At 32.1% G+C, this 17,645-nt stretch overlaps 1 protein-coding gene and 1 non-coding gene across 2 annotated transcripts in view; one reads left to right on the top strand and one right to left on the bottom strand.

The window, feature by feature from the left end:
• The window catches only part of LOC118204240 (rho GTPase-activating protein 100F-like), a 264,758-nt gene that overhangs the window by 62,817 nt on the left and 184,296 nt on the right, over positions 1–17,645 (top strand). The gene's annotated exons all lie outside the window — the stretch shown is intronic.
• Positions 11,297–11,370, bottom strand: TRNAI-GAU (transfer RNA isoleucine (anticodon GAU)). The gene has a single exon. It is a non-coding gene; the product is annotated as a tRNA-Ile (tRNA).

Here is a 17,645-nt window from a genome sequence, read left to right as displayed (position 1 = left end):
AGCAAACTGGTGCTGTCGGATGTTTGTTGGAATTTTGCCAAGAAACGATAGTTATAATGCATGCACACATCTCCTTTATGAACCAGCGTAAAAACCTCTTCATTAATGCTCCTTAGCCATTCAGAAACATAATGTGTACTGACTCTAAGAAGAGGTATTGTAAGGAGCAATTTGATTTTTTAGTCAACATATTTAGCAGTCACGCAAATCTGTGAAAAGAACACTGAGATCAATTTTTCACTACTAATAATCAAATAGACAATGAAATGAACATTTTATTGGACATATAGGCATAATTATTATACTGATCTTCAAGTTAAACTATATTATTGAAACAGTAATTGCTTTGTAAGATTCAAAAATCAATGAATTAATGATAAAACTGTTATCTGATCAGTTTCATTGATTCAGCAAGTGTTCGTTTTCTGTATCATAAAATATACTCAAAAGCTCTAATAATATGTGATACTTAAGCAATCACTCATGAGATTAAAGGATTAACGAGATGAAAAAATGTCTAAGTTGTTTAATGATTGTCCGTGTAAACGAGGAAACGAGACTTAGATTCAGTTTTGCAATAGTGCCATTAAGAAGTTAGAAACATGAAAACAAACTGCTGTTATCAGCACATTTCCTACTAGTTCCAAAGGAAAAGTGGTTCTGGTTTCATCTTTCAAGTGATTGAAAGGGTTTTTCTTACGTTTCCTTTTGTGCAATTTGAATATAATTCTGCTATTCTTCCGATATAAGTACCTTTGTAGTCACACGTCTTAGGAAGTAAAACCAAACTACTACCTATCAGTTTTCACCTCTGAGGAGAAGCAAAAAAATGCCCGAAAACGATATTTTAGAAACAAAAGTGAAATTAATAGGAATCTTTCCAGTATCCACTTTCTCGCCGGTAGGACCAAACAAAACTTATATACCAGTGAGTTAACAATGGTTGCCTTCATAAAGCTTGGAATCATAAAGCAATAAAATGCTCATAGTCTCATCCAAGAATAGAGTATTTGATATAACAGTACGCAGGAATATTTTTCTGCATAAGCACTTGATATGTCTATAATTCTAAATTCAGTGCGAAGTTTTAAATCTAGTTATCTTGAAATTATATTAGTGCAGTTTATATATATATATATATATATATATATATTATTTGTACTAATTATTTAATTATTCCATAATTATACTATATATAAGTGAAATTCTAATTGTGCTTTCTTGGCTAAGTATATGTTCTTTTGAGAGTGGAATTATTGCTTGCTGAAATTTTGTCTTATTTGATTAATAACTAATTTTTATTTATTACTATATCTTATTATCGGATTATATTCAACAAGCAACAGTTTAAGAAAATCATTAAGAAAGATAAGCCATCTTATCTGGATTAATCCAATTTATTAGTTCAGATTTATTTGCTTTTATTGTTCATCTTGCGTAATCCTGGTAAATTCGCATAGATTTAAAGTTATTTTAGTACTTTAGAAGATGAGATAACTTTGATTTTTTTTCAAAAATAAAGTTTCATTTGTGAGCCTTTTTCAAAACATTTTCACCACACGTATTTAATACATCCATATATATATATATATAATACTGGAATTTAATTAATACCTCCTAGGAACAGTGTTTCAATATTAATGTAACTTAAATAATGTAAATTAAATTACTATGCAACTCACTATGCATTAGAAAAGTCAAATATAAATGTCAAATTAGGCTAATGAATAATAACCATTGAAAATGCTATTAAAATTTATCTGAATGTAAGTAAGATGTATAGTAAACCTATACAAATAAAATTGAAATGTTGCAAAGTTTTTTACAATAGGTTATTATTTATTTGTCAAAGGAGAATTAACTTTTCAAGCGAAAATAATTTTCCTTTAGCTAATCCGCAATAATTTGGGTAATATCGTGTTTCGTCATAATGGACCCTTGAATACAATTAATAAATTAATTTTGCTATACACAAAAACAAGAAAATTAAGATAATTGAAAGTTTAAATATGCATTTGATGATGATTAATTTACCCGACACGATAATGGCACATATTTGTAATAAAAATGTATAAAATGTGAGAAATTAAGACAAGAAAAATGACAATCTAAAACAAAATAAGCAACGAAATAAAATATGCAAAATCTTATGCACAAAGGAGTTCGACATTTAACTAATATGAAAAGTTAAAAAAAGGCAATATGCAACTAAATACAAATATCGGCCTAAAAAGATACTATGTATTTAAACTTTCTGCTCAACTTTCAATCGCGCCTTTTTTTAAATGCTTTCATAATGCAACGAAACCGATAAGAGTGTTGTGTAGTCAAAGTAATTTAATTCATTAAAATCTTATTCCAAATTCAGCTACACACATTAATTTACTAAGTAACTTGTAATTAGGGGGTTAATAATTAATTTTTTAGTTAGTTAGTTCATTAAAAAAATCGTGTATTTGGCGTTTAGTTTTAGTTTAACTCAATTTAAGAGACATGCGTCTTGAATACTTTTTGAGTATTATTTAAATGAAAGATACGAATTACTGAGTTAGCTGTTTGAACGTTATACACAGTATACAGTAAAATTTTGCCTTTTTTTGCGAACCTATTTCTGTTAATATATGTTAATTAGTTGAGATATTATTTACAACTAAGTATATATTTTGACTAGAAATGGCGTGGATTTTTCTGGTTTTCAAATGCTACATTTTAACTCTGCTTCCAATCAAGGTCGCCCACTTAAGTTGTTTAATTTGGTTCTCACATACGGTTATTGAGGAATTGGAAAGCACGCGAAAAGGATTATTCTATTTGGGGGGGGGGGGCTTAGATGGCGTCAAGGACAAAAGAGGTTGAACTGAAATAACGTGAAAATAGAAATTTTTGTATTGTTTTGTTCTTGGCGAGGGTGCTGAAAATCTTTACTTCTTTTTTGGTATTTTTTGGCGGGTGATAACCTGCACTCTTTAAAACGGGGTGCATTTGAGAGAGAGCTCACCCTTTTTCATCTGATTCGATTGCTTCATTTGGCTGCGCCACACTTCAAAGCCCTTAAAACGGAATATATACCCATTTAAATAAACAACCTAAGTGATAACATTCGTCAAGATTTTAAGAGTTAAATATTCCCTCAGAATATTAAACAAATGTTATTAAAAAGCTGTCAAACGCGTCTTCAACTTCGCATGCGTTTCATAGGCTCAATGTTCCGCTAGTGTAAACGGACCTTTATGGAGCGCTTGCGACAACAACGAAATAAAAGAAAAACTAAATTCACGTACCTCGCTAGGGATTTGAAACCCAAATGTCTTAATTCAACAAAGCTCCCGGCGATTTCTTCAGATTCACCCGGAACCCTCTTTCCGGCGTAAGAGATGTTCAGTGCTCATCAGTTCCCAGCCTCATCTAGATGTCTACTCCAACAGGTTAACCCTTTCGCCGACTCTCGTGCCAGGATCGAGATGCTCTCCTTTGCCCGGCGAGTTCCCTTCCTCAAATGTACTACATATTGAGAAGAATCCCTCAGTTACATAAATACTATCTTCTTTTATTAGCACGCTGCTCCACTTGTGGAGAAAATTTTCTTTTATTGTTGTTTTAAGCACCCACTGTCTCTAATTAATTTAATTTTTGGACAGTATTGTGCTACCTAAATCTTTAACAAATTATTAATGTTAATAACAGCTGCTTTATCTGTCTGGAAAAAATATGTTTGAGATATTTCAATTGAAAAGCTGGATCAAAAATAAATAGCTTTGTTGTAGAATAGTTGTTATTACTTGATTGCTGCCGCCTGCACTCTTGATTACAAGGGTTGTTACCCTCATGTATAATTGAATTTTCTAGAACACAACGGAATGGTTTAATTGGTAATTTAAGTTAAGTTAATAAGGTGTTTTAAAGGGTTTAAGAACTACTATAAAACAGCTGGTAGCCTCACTACAATACTAAAGTGTAACGCCTAAATTTTCCAGAAAAACATCTTGGACGAGAGCGTAGAACTGTACTCGTGCTTATCTGGCAAGAATTTAGAGTGCAATCTTCTATATCTGTATTTTTTTGTGTGAAGGTCACTATTGGTTATAAATCTCTTAATAGGCTGCTATATGTATATATATTATATATAGCAGCCAATTAAGACACGCATATATATATATATATATATGTGTGTATGTGTGTGTGCGCGTGAGTAAGATAAAAAATACATAAAGCAAAATTCTAATTTTAATTTGCAATAGTCTCTTAACTCTCTATTTTACCTTTGCTATATTTCTTTTCTGTCCTAAAAATAGGAACAGTCTTCCTAATTTCTTCCCTAAAAAACTTCTCTAAATGGCGTCATTTTAAATTTAATCGCTGTCATATATTTTTGCATAGCACTAATGGCTCAGACAGTTACGTAAGAATCCAAACAATAATTATTTTAAAAAGTTTTTTAATTAGCCAATCGAAATAAAGAAAATAAAGATCATCTGTCTCATTTTTTAAGACCGAGATAAGCCTAAAATGACGGACAGAATTCAATGTCTTAAGGTTTATTTTAAGACATTAATGTGAGAAATCTTCTTCTGTAGATATTTCTCATTTAAGTATTTAATAAACATGAACTAGATAAAAAGAAATTGAATATTTTTATTCTCCTTTTTATATAACTTAAAGCACTATACAACAGAAACATAAATTTTAATTTCATTCATTCATAAAGATTCATAAAGAGTCTTCATGTTTGCTTTCCAAACATCTATTATAAAACAAAGAAGATCGTCCTATAAAATATACTTCTCTACTGTGTGCACTCTTTATTGACGATTCAAGATTGTGAAGAATATCCTAATGTTTTTTGTATTAATTAACGGCTCACTTGTAACCAAGCTCCTAACGATCTGGAATATCCGGCTCGGTTCCATGTGGACTGCTTAGCAGAGTTTGTCTAGGTTTCCTTTACATATAACTTAAATACGAGCCAGTATCCTTTCAAAAATCCTTAATCCTATGTCTTAATTATTTCATCAATATCTATTAGTCAACTGTAATTTTAGTAATTTAAAATTATTCAGTTTTTACCTGATCTTATAATTTATCTATTAGTTACTATACCCTAAATGTGATCTTATTTAAACTCATCTGAATTACTTTTAAGTTAATAAAAGACTCTTTCGTATACCTTATTTGTTTTTCTTTCTCAGTTTCCTAATATTCTAATCTAAATTTAAAAATAATAAATCAATAAATAAAGTATTATCTAAGCCCAACTGTTTTGGTATTTAATATTCGTGATATAGACTTCGAATCATAAATTGCTCTTGGGTGAGAAGAAACATTTTATTAGTACTAACACTTTCGAATAATTCATTAGATAAACAATATTCACAGAAAACCCGCGTTGGTATTAATTTGTATATTAACAGTTCAGTTTGGTTACAGGTGGATGTCAGTGAGTTACCGCAGTTTTCCTTCATTCATCTAAACATTCGAGATAAAGAAAAGGCCGCCGTAGCTAAGAAGGCAAATGAAATTTAATTTAGAGCTGGACGAATGTTTTAATGATTCTTTAGGAATTACTATATTACATTCTCTAAACCATCCTACAGGCCCACCAGCGGCCGAGCGGTAAAATCGCTGAACACTGGTAGTTCGGTTCGAGGTTCGAATCCCGCGAACGGGCTGGCTGCATGGGCGTTTTCGTGGTTTTCCCCATGTGTAACGTGTATATGAGCCAGTTTCCCTTAGAAAGTCCTCCACGAAGGCATCCTTCCTCTTAGGCAGATAGCCCTCGAGGCTTTGCCATAATCACACACACACTAAACCATCCTACAAATTCATTTTGATATTGCCAGGTTCTAGTGCTGTCTCAATACTTTAAAGTCAAACGTGCTACCAGCTGCACTACGTTATCAAGCAGAGAGGAAAGCGAAAACATTGGCTGACGACAGGCATTTATGAATGAAAACCTCTCCGTCGTCTAAAAAATATCACTTTTACAAATTGAAAAATGGCGCTAATTCGGATGAATCAAATGATGTTAGTGAAAAACGCTTTACATAAGCGTTGAAAGTGTAACTCTCCATTCTACCAAGTATTATCTAAGTGCAACTGCAATTGTCGTTAAGCCCACCAGCGGCCGAGCGGTAAAGTCGCTGAACACTGGTAGTTCGGTCCGAGGTTCGAATCCCGCGAACGGGCTGGCTGCATGGGTGTTTTCATGGTTTTCCCCATGTGTAACGTGTATACGAGCCAGTTTCCCTTAGAAAGTCCTCCACGAAGGCATCCATCCCTTTAGGCAAATAGCCCTCGAGGCTTTGCCATAATCACACACACACGCAACTGTCGTTAATACCTTAAATTCTTAAAGGATAAAACTACATTTACTAGTAGTTCATACGCATTCCACATACATGTTACATGTGTGATTTATAACGAACTAAAAATGTAGGAATTCGCTAGAAATATTTTTAGTCTATCTTTTGATTTTCGTTTATTGCAAAGGGAATGAGATTGTTATAAAAAGATACATTTTCTCTTCTTTTAGAAAAGTAGCTTATGTCTGAAAACAGATTTTCAAAGGAATTTCTTGCTTAGCAATGGAAAGGCATTAAATAAAATATACAAAGAAGAAATTTGATATAGTTCCGTAAGAGATATTGAAAAATTTCATTTTTATGTGAGTGTTTCTGTTTTGGGGATTATCTGCTATAAGAGATAAACATAGATACTTCAGTGAAAACGAGAATGAAAACGAGAAGATACGTTCTTTCTATTTAATCCAAATAAATTTCCTGTTTTTTATCGTTGCTCAGCGTTTGGGCTTGCTTTTAACAGTTGATATGGCAATGCAATTCACTGAAGCCGGTTTTTTATTTTCTTTGATTTATTTTTATTCTAAACCAATGTTATGTTTATTAATGAAATTAGACATTATAAAATAAGGAACGCAAAACTATGCAGTGCGACACACACTCACAGATATGTGTGCAAATGTTATATTTTAAAAGAAGATATTAAATAAATTATTATTTATTTATTACCGCTTTATGGCCGCTATAAGCGCGTATTACATATATATATAAAGGTGTGTGAACGTGCATGTATACCATCTCCAAGGAACACAAATTAAATTTAAAACCCACAATGAAAACACTTTAAGAATTTAAATTAGTATTTTAAATACTTTCAAATTCTTGTTTAAAAATCTGCTAAGAAAAATCTTCAGTTGCAAAAATACCAAAACCAAAAGTAAATTTTAAATATTGGAAAAGTAGATTTTGTCATTGATCGCAGATTAATCGACTTATCAAAGGGATAAATAAATCTACCATCAAATAACAACCACTAAATTAAGAGTGTTTCATTTTAAATTAAGAGTGTTAATTGATGGTGGATTGGTTTATCCCTTTGATAAGTCGATTAATCTGCGATCAATGTCAATAGCTACTTTTTCAATATTTAAAACTTAATTTTGGTATTTTTGCGATTAAAGATTTTTCTTAGCAGATTTTTAAACAAGAAGTTTAAATTATTTAATATACTATTCAAAAAATGTTTTCATTGATGGTTTTAAATTTGTGTTCCTTGGAGATAGTATATGGAAAGTTTTCTTATTATAAATAATTATGAATTATTGGTTTATTACTTTGCAGCTTTAGCGCAAATCATAGGCTTTTTAATTTACTTTTAATTACTTTATTTGGAATAAATAAATATATATGTGTATGTGCATATAAACTGGTTGACGAAGAAACTAAATAATTTACTTCTAGAGTGTAACAATTTATTAATACCTTAGGAAAACAATTTATTAATACTTCTTTTGGATGCCAGTACTGCAGAGATTCTTCTTGGAAATTCCTGGTGCAAATCAGTAGCGTAAGTAGAGGTAATGAGTTCCTATGCAAAAGCATATAGTATCTGGGTCCCACTCCCCATGATTTACAGAGCTCAAAAAAGGGAATAAATCAAAGGCTTTAACTGATGATGACTTTAATCGAGCTGAATTAATTATTAAGTAATATAAGCACGTGCTTATAGGGTACCAAGGTGTAAAACGCATAATAATTTTTTTTGGAAGAAAAATTATGACGTGTCCCATCCTTTCGTTTCTGATTCTCCATTTTTATGTCAACAAAGAGTGAAAACTCAATACCTTATTCTTGGCACCGGTTGAGTTTTAACCCAGCTTTGATGCTTTAAGGGATAAGAATTTATGGAATTTTTCTATAGCCAAGGATGCATCTCAGACAAATATATTTACAGGGAAACGAAGCATATCATGTAAAATGCAGAATTAAAAAGAAACATGTCAAGTGTAGCGTTAAAGGCTTTAATAGCCCTATATTAGCAGATTTTATACAAAAGATTAGCAGATTAGCAGAAGTCCCAGATTAGCAGATTTTATACAAAATTTTATTTTGAATTTATATGAAATTTGCATCAATCTAAGGTTTCTTTATCATTATTATTATTATTATTATTATTATTGAATCTTTTAAAGAAATGTTTATACATTTCTTACTATATAGTTGCATGGTTGGTTTTCGTGGTTTCCTCCTGTATAACTTGAATAAAAGCCAGTATCTCTTTGAAAATCCTCCATGATGTCTTCCCTCCCCTTTGAAATGTAACTCTCCTGTGCTTTTCTATATTCAAATAAGCTAGAATATTACGCATTTCTCGTTTAGTTCATTTTACCGACCATTGGATGGCTCGTTGCATAGCAACTGACGGCTGAGTAAGACTAGACTGGATTACGTAGCTACACACATAGGCTATCTGTCTATGGAAAATGTTTTGATATAGAACATTCTAAAAGAAAACTAGCTCGTATCTACGTTATGCATGAGGAAATTGTGAAAACCTCTAAGAAACCAGCCCGCTCGCTGGAAACTAAAGACTAAGTGAGAAACGTTGTTGAAAAGAATATTCTTAATTGCATTCTGTGCTGGATTCCTGAGGACAGAAAATTGTGAATACTTTGAAATTTGTTCTCTTATGAAACCAATTTTCTAAAACAAATTTCAAGGTATTTCTTTTGCGGAAGCTGAAATCTTGAAAACAGGCTTAATATTAATTTTCAAGAGATATGGAAAGAGGAAAAATGTATTTTAATCTGTTTACTCTGCAACAAAGCGTGTTCAAAAAACGTCTCTGCAAAGTAAATTTCCTCAAATAGTGATTTTTACACTTATGCATCCAATTATAAAATGCCTAAAAAAGTAAGCAATTTTGTAGAAACATCTTCTGCTCAGTGACTGAGAAAATTCTGTTAGTAGCAAAATATAATATTTTATGGCTTCCGTCTAGTAAAGTATCTGCTTAATAAAATATTCGGTATATTTTAATTAATTCAATAAAATATTCTGCACCTTTGCTGTAAAATCTGCAAAATTAGGGTATTTCTTTCGACATTACTCAGTTAGTAAATTACGGTACTGAGAAGGAATTAAAGAATTCTTTGGCTTAAACAAGTTCTTTATTTGCCGTAAAAATAAAGAATACGTGTGAAATCAATTATTTTCCAAGACTAGAACACTACACAGGGATTTGGCCTTCAGAGAAAAAAAAACACGTTATAACGTTTAGTATATTTTAAAATAATTCAATAGCGACCTTGCTAGACATTAAGCGAAATATCTAGTAAATAAGTAACAACTTAAACTTGAGAAGGTGTGAATCTTTACTTAAAGCTAAATAACAACAAAAGGCACACTCGGGCTTGCAACTCCCCCAACCACTTGTGGCGAGATAACTTAAAGTACCTTTTATTAATTTAAATTCTTCTTGCTTTCTTGTCCCTGTTTTCTCTTTTGTGATTGTTTTTGGCGATCGCCACTCCGCGGGTGAAAAGTTCTTTCTTATTTCAAAACGTTTATTACCGTCAAAACGTTTATTACCTTTCTTTCGCTACAGACCTACAAAACTATTCGTTCGACCAATATCCTGATGTATGAGTACTTTCTGAAATCCTCCTACTTTCAAAATTGCACTGCGATTCACTGCGAGCTCAAACAAACTCCCAAGTGTGCTCGAGTTTCTCAATATAAAAAAAATTCTGGATTAGAGGCAATAACCTAGGCAATATAATTTTAATGACTTCATTGTTTCCTCGACCTTATTCTCGTATTCACTAAACGATTCTGCTTCAAATTTCGCCCTATCTTTCACTACTGGGAAAGCTTTCATCAGGGAGGTTTTAAATACTTAGAGTTTATAATTCTCGCTCCTTGTTCCTATAAAACTTACGGATGCATTTGTATCAGTTCAATGCCTGTTCTCAAAGTTCAGCTGTTGCTATGGTGAATTTTATATTTCCCCAGCTAGATAAAACAGGAAATGGCGAGTCTAGTTATTGCAAAAATGTCCATGATGTACACAAATCCATCCATGGGACTTATTGGTGCTGGTAGAGCCTGCGATGTTGAGGCGGTCAGACTTAATATTGAATTTTCTTGAGTCATTGTCTTTACTTTTGCTCGGAAGCTACTATACCGTTTGATATATTTTGAGATCATTTAATAGTGACCAAACGCTAGGTAAGCATTAAACGATTATTGCTAACTAACAACTGAAACTTGAGAAGGGCGTAAAATATCCTTTATTTAAAACTAAATTAAAACAGAAGTCACACATAGACACAACTAACCACTTGTCGTGAGATAACTTAAAATAACAGTAAGTCAAATTTAAAATTCAATTTAAATAAGTAAGTAGCTAGAGGCTACGCAAACAATTAAAGCGACGTTGGCTCAAATCTGAAACTGCGTGACTATTCAACTATTGGCAGTTATAACGCAAGGCCGAGGACCACAAACCGTATCTTAGCTAGTAACCTATTAACGGGTCCTCGACCGGTAAAACACACTCTGTCTTGCAATTTAAAATCTTCACCTTAAATGCACGCGAACTAATTTGCATTCTGTACGGAAAAACGGAAGTAAGAAGTCAGTGATGATCCTAAACATAAAATAACTATTAAATTATAATAAAAGAACCTTACAACGTGAATATATTTCCTAAGAATTCCAGCCGAAAATGTTTTCCCCTTTTCATGATAAGGCAAACGAATGCAGTTCGACTCTTCTGGGCTGTCACATTTAAAATACAACTTTTTCAGATTACTTCCGCTAATTGAAGCTATAATAGTCCTTTGCTGTCCTTGTTTCCTGAAATACATTTATGCTTTCAAAGGTAACACAAACTGCACATTCCCTATTGTTCTTGCCTCGAGAAAATCCTACATAGAAATTACCTTGTAGAGACATTAGGTTAATTGGAAAAGCCGGAGAGATGAAAAATTAGCAGACGCCTTCGCCGGGAATCGAACCACGGACCTCTGGAATATCGGCCCAGCGTGCAGAACCACTACACCACGAAGGCACGCTAGGAAAGTGGTAGAAATACCTTATATACTCCCCTTTTTAAAGGGCGACTGAGGTTTTCAGGGGACCCAATTGCCAAATCCTGAATGTGGAAACTTCATCCAATACCCTTTTAGTTCGGGAGTCATTGTAGAGACATTAGGATTTTTTGGACGGAGGTAAGATGAAAAATTAGCAACCGCCTTCGGTCCTCTGGAATCCCGGCCCAGTGTGCAGAACCACTACACCACGAAGGCATGCTAGTAAAGTGGGAGAAATACCTTATAATCTCATGCGATGATAACAATGAAATATTTGTGCAGATTTCTATAAGAAGTTCAAAATATTCAGAGGGGTATGAATGTAGTCGTTTCTTACACGTTTCGATAATGTACAAGTGTAGTTATGATAAAAACTCACATCATATTATTCATCATACTAGGAATTTGTATTAAATACATATTATCACCACAAAATCTTGGTTTATACTATTTATCATTTAATATCTAAAAGCCAATGACATAAAAATTCATGTAATTAAGGATTTGAGTTATCTTGGGAAACATACAGGCTTCCACAATATTCTTCAGTAAAATATTATTACGTGTGAAATCTTTTTAAATTCTAAAAATACATATTTTTAGCTAAAACTAATTGTACAAAATGTAAGATTCGAAAATAGTTAAGGCTACTTGATTTTGAGTTAACATGAAATTCTTAGAATACATACTTAGAACATTTGTCATTATAATTTTACATTAATTTAAAAATACAAGACTTTGGTTTCAGATTAACCTTAACCAGGCAGTCAATTGATTGTTAAATGAAATTCTCTAAATATTCATGAACTAAAGAAATTAATGCTAGTTTCTTCTAAGCCATATCACGTATGCAAAATTTCTAGATCTGTTAAAATATTACGAAGATTATTCATTTCCTAAGATCCTCCTAAGGATTATTCCTTTTTTAGGAAAAACCTTGCAATGTTTATCTAAATTATTGCTTGTTGAACTTTCAGCTTTTCTTTAATTTTGGAAGAGAATATCTCTGTATCTTACTTTTAATACAGGCACTCTGGAAATATTATTGCAGTCCATATTCGTTATAATGACTATTCCATAAAACACATAGTCGATACCCTTACCGGCTATTCAGGCACAAAATGTCCCACAAAGGCGCATTAAACAATTTTTGCTATAATGTCCACATGTTATAAGGTTCTTTTTCTGTTGGATGCGTAGAATAGTTATAACAAGCGTCATTGGCATTAAAATTTTTAAAAACATATATTTTCATCGTTTTTTTATTATCTTATATCGAATAAGATTTTGTTATAATTAAAAATTACTTTGCTATTGAACAAAGAACTTAGCTAATTTTATTAAAATTATTTAACTGAGTTTTGGAACTATGGTGCCTCACAAAATTTCTTTCATCAGCTATTCTAGCAATTGGAAAAATTAACTAACTAATCGGTGACTCTAGCAATCAGAAAAAAAGAAAAGAAAGCAGAAGAAATTAGCTTTTTCTAAATAGAAGGAAATAAGATTTAAAATGTTCCATTTATTTACTTTTTTAATTTTATTCAACATTATACTACATTAAAGTAACGTAAATAATTTAATTATCTAATCGCACTTTAAAAGCAGTAAAGGGTTATGTAACTCATAATGTTCCTAGCAGCATTATTAACCTTTACTCTAAACTAACTAAATCCTTTACGCGCACGGTAAAGTATGTTTGACATGAGGCAATAATGCAAAACACTTTGTTGATCTCCTTACCCAGATTTTAATGAATTACAAAGGGTCCTAATGTCCCACCTTCGTGTTAGCAGTCTTTGTTACCGGCTCTTCTCCAGGATTTCCGGAAACTGCTTTCACAATAAGACTGGTAGTGAAGCAGACACTACTGCAGAATCGCTAATGGCTTTTAACGGCTTGAAAGCTTTCGGGTCGCAAGTAATGAGCATAGCAATATGAAACTTGTTTTGTATTCGAATTTGCTTTGCAGCTTCGTTTTCAAGCAGTTCCTGATGGAAATGCTTAAAGTGCTTGAGCAGTCCATCAGAAACTGCTTGAAAACGAAGATACGAACAATTTTATCTGGAATTGTTTGAAAACGAAGCTTCAATCTGGAATTACGCAAAGGCCTTCTAAGCCTAGGGCTCCTATGCGGTTGCCTTCCTCGTATACCCTTATTTACGCCACTCGTACAAGTCCTTATCAGCTATTGAATGCATTTTTAATCATTTCCCTACCCAATCAACGGCTATTTCATTTCGTCACGGTGTAGGACGAAAACCTTTTCAATTATTTCCTCAAACAGAGGCCCACCAGCGGCCGAGCGGTAAAGTCGCTGAAGACTGGTAGTTCGGTCCAAGGTTCGAATCCCGCGAACGGGCTGGCTGCATGGGTGCTTTCGTGGTTTTCCCCATGGGTAAATGTGTATACGAGCCAGTTTCCCTTAGAAAGTCCTCCACGAAGGCATCCCTCCCCTTAGGGAGATAGCCCTAGTGTGCTTTGCCGTAATTAAATACACCACCCCAAACACATCCCATACGGATTCAGTATTTTTGAGATCAGGCGACTGCGTAGGATTTGAAAGATATTCATATACTTTCATGTTCTTCAAACCACTCTTTCACTAAGTTTTCGGTGTGAAATGGCGCATTTTCATGGCGTGATACATGGCACGTTCTTTGGAATACATTATTTTCCTATTTGGTCTTGGGCCATCGATAGTCCTTGACAGTGATGTGAACGTTAAGAATAATCAATGTTTTAAGACATTTCGATGACACTTCAGCTGCAGTCGGTATCCATTTTTCAACAGATAGTCCAGATCATACAACTGCAAAGGAACTCTCCACGTACAAACTTCCCTCCAGAGTAAAAAAAGACAGTGAAGACAAAAAAACACAAAAAGACACTTTAGTGGACGCGTACACAGTGAACGCATCCACTAAAGAATATGTATTTTGTATTTATTGAAACTAGTGTTTAACACGAGTGATAGGAGTTGGTTCTCAACACCTCTGTTATATCTGCTCGACGGTGAATATTAAATATGTAAGGATCTCGACAAACAGTTTTTGCAGAAATAGGTGAATTTAGGAAAATGTTAGTGCTGCTATAGCTAGAACATGAGTTCTGTTTCATGTTTTTGGCTTAAAATCTTTTTAATACTCTAATATCCTTTTTAAAATTCTTCCACTTATTTCAATAATTACTCTGAGTGGTTGAAGCTCTTCCTTTTCGTATGTTTATACAGACACTAGCGCCTCTCGATACATCAAAAAGACTTGGTTTTTTGATAACAGATATTGCCATCAGACGAGCACCAATAACTTGTCATGATTTAAACTCGGATAATTTTCTTATATGTCCTATAACTCTCAATTCTGTAAATGAATACATCTAATGCAACTAAAATTTTCAACTTTACGTTCTACTGATATTAATAAAACTCAAAACCTTTCAAGGTTCCCAATCGTAATCTCATAATCTGACTCAAAATACTTTAATGACATATTCACCCCATGTTTGATTGTTTAACCCCTGTAGAGACATGCAGGTATAAATATTATGAAAGTTAATTATTTTTAATTCTTCTGAAATTAAGATGTTTTCAAAGCTAGAATTTCTGTAAAAATTGTTGTATAGCCTTAAACGAAGGATGCTTTGCTTTGAATTTTGCTTTGCGTTGGTCCTCAAAGTGCATTCTTTTGTTCTGAAATCAGTCGCCTCTATTTTCAAAAGTGGTGCTGGATACAACGACGAATTCGTAAAAATTATTAAGAGTTAAACAGTTTGTTTGAAAGTATAATTTATGTTCACATTCTGAATTGAATGCTCTGTAATTTAACCGTGAAAATTCTAATTGTTTTTCCAAAAATGTAACAAGACTTTTGACCTGAGCTTTTATTCAATCTCTAGGAAAAACCTTCATTGAAAATTACTACTGAATGTCGAAAATCTGACATCTTTTGATTCAAATAAAAATTACGAGGAAAAATCTATTGACTTATTGCAAATTACTCAATAATTCTAAAACGTCTTATTGCAAAGTATATATTAGAATAAATTATAAAAAAAACATATTTTATTGTTCAAAATTTCATAACTCATAAGCTTGCTAGAAATATAAAAATATAACTAAGTAGAAATATCAACCGCAGGAAATATAAATAGCATGAATTCATGCAGAGAGCTATAACGCAAGAGAATCGTGTGTGGAGGGGGGAATTAATAAGTGTGAAATTTAGCAAGCTTCATGATTTAGATTTGGACATATGAGATAGAGAAAAAGGTTGGCTACGTCTTTTGCATAAGGGGAATAATATGGCATTTGTAATATTTTCCTCGTGCTACAGCTGTGGTTGTTTTACATTAGACTCCGGAATTTTCCAGTGTGTTCTTTCGCACAGGAACCCGCGGAAAAAAGCGTTTAAATATGTTGTATCATTTAGACACACTTAATACTTTTAATTCTCCAATCCAGATGTACTGGAAGAAAAGACAGTAATGTTAGGCATTTGTAAATAGAAAAATAATAATACCGTGCATTTCTCTTTTTTCTTATTGGAGTTATTATTGAGAAAGACAGTAATTTTTATAGAAATTAATAAAAATATTTTAGATTAGTAGAAATATTTTAGATTTGTAAATAGAAAAATAATAATACCGTGCATTTCTCTTTTTTCTTATTCGAGTTATTATTGAGAAAGACAGTAATTTTTATAGAAATTAATAGAAATATTTTATATTAAATTTAATAGAAAAGACAGCTAATGCCAGGCATTTGTAAATAGAAAAATAATAATACCGCGCATTTCTCTTTTTCTTATTGGAGTTATTATTGAGAAAGACAGTAGTTTTTAAACTTTAACTGTTTTCAAATTTCACATTATAAGATCAAGAAAACGCTATATTAAAAGCATGAAAATGTTCATCACATAAAATAATATGGATAGAATTACTGTTTAGAACGCTATGTGAAACTTCTGTTTTGATTAGTTCGAACAGTAGAATGGTTAAATACATAAATATGTAAAACTTATTAATGTTCCTGAACTGATTAAAGCTTTACATGATGTAAAATTTTCAAGAAATATACAAGAAAAGAGAAACAAAAGTCAGACCACGATTAACCAAAAAAAACCTAAAAATTTTTTCCTACATTATTTTGTGTTAAGCGCACGCCGATATTATCTGATCATGAAAAATAAATAAAACGATAACCAAATTTAATGCAAATTTAGTAAACGTAACAGTTTATGGTTGGCAAGAACAAGTAAATTGAAGGGGAAGAGAGCAAGCAATGAGACCGTCCACATGAATCTGTTTAAAGTTCATGACATAATTTTGCCAGTCAAGTAAGGTTATATTTTATTACTATCTTGGTGAATTTTAAGTTACTAAGAACAAATGCTTTAAAAGGTGTAAATGAAATGCGGAATTTTGCGCACTATGTTCAGTGAAAAAAACTGATTATATCCGACAAATACGTAAGATTTAAGTCATTTATCTGCTTATAAATTTAAGTGGCGTTCTAAGCAAGGCATTTGAAACAACTACATAGGTATGCACTATATCTGAGGAAACGTAGTACCGTATCGTGTAAACAGATCATATGCTCTCCATCTTTCCTTTACACTTTTCTAATGTTGTGCAAAGTAAATTTCAGTGTTGGAGAAAACGATAAAAACATATTCTGTTGTTATAAAAGATAGTATATTTTATATTAAGTAAATGTTTACTAAGATGATAATTTCAGATATTAATTTACAAAAGATCTTAAAATGCGTTTTATGCCTTAAGAAAATTAAGGCTAATGAAATAAACTAGTAGTTTAATTACTCTTAAGAAAAGCACTGCCAGAAATTTAAGACAAGAAATTTAAGGAAGAATGTTTTGTTGCTTCGAAACTCTCTAAATCATAGTTATTTTTGCTTCTTAATGAAGCCTAAACTTAAATTACGAGCTTCTAAGTGAAAGACACAAGAACGCTGTATCATAAATAATGAATAAACTTTATAAATTATGAAATATAAAAAGGATTATGTGTTTATGGAATGTCTATGGTCCTCTTTCGTTAATGATTTGTTTCAATTGAATTAGTGTTTAATATTTTGCACACCAGTTTACGCTTATTATGCATATAATTTTATTTTCTAAAAATAATTATTCTTTTTACCTTAATTCATTATTTATTTAAATATGCACCAAATAAGGTGATAGATATATAACTTTAATTAATTAAATATCCTTTCTCTAAGAAATTTTTCTGTAT

Source organism: Stegodyphus dumicola, chromosome X2, assembly GCF_044657685.1.
Source record: "Stegodyphus dumicola isolate Sdum_Otavi_A_Nest chromosome X2, ASM4465768v1".
NCBI classification, from domain to species: domain Eukaryota; kingdom Metazoa; phylum Arthropoda; class Arachnida; order Araneae; family Eresidae; genus Stegodyphus; species Stegodyphus dumicola.
The sequence above is the reverse complement of the archived record's forward strand: the minus strand, read 5'-3'. Positions and strand labels throughout refer to the sequence as shown.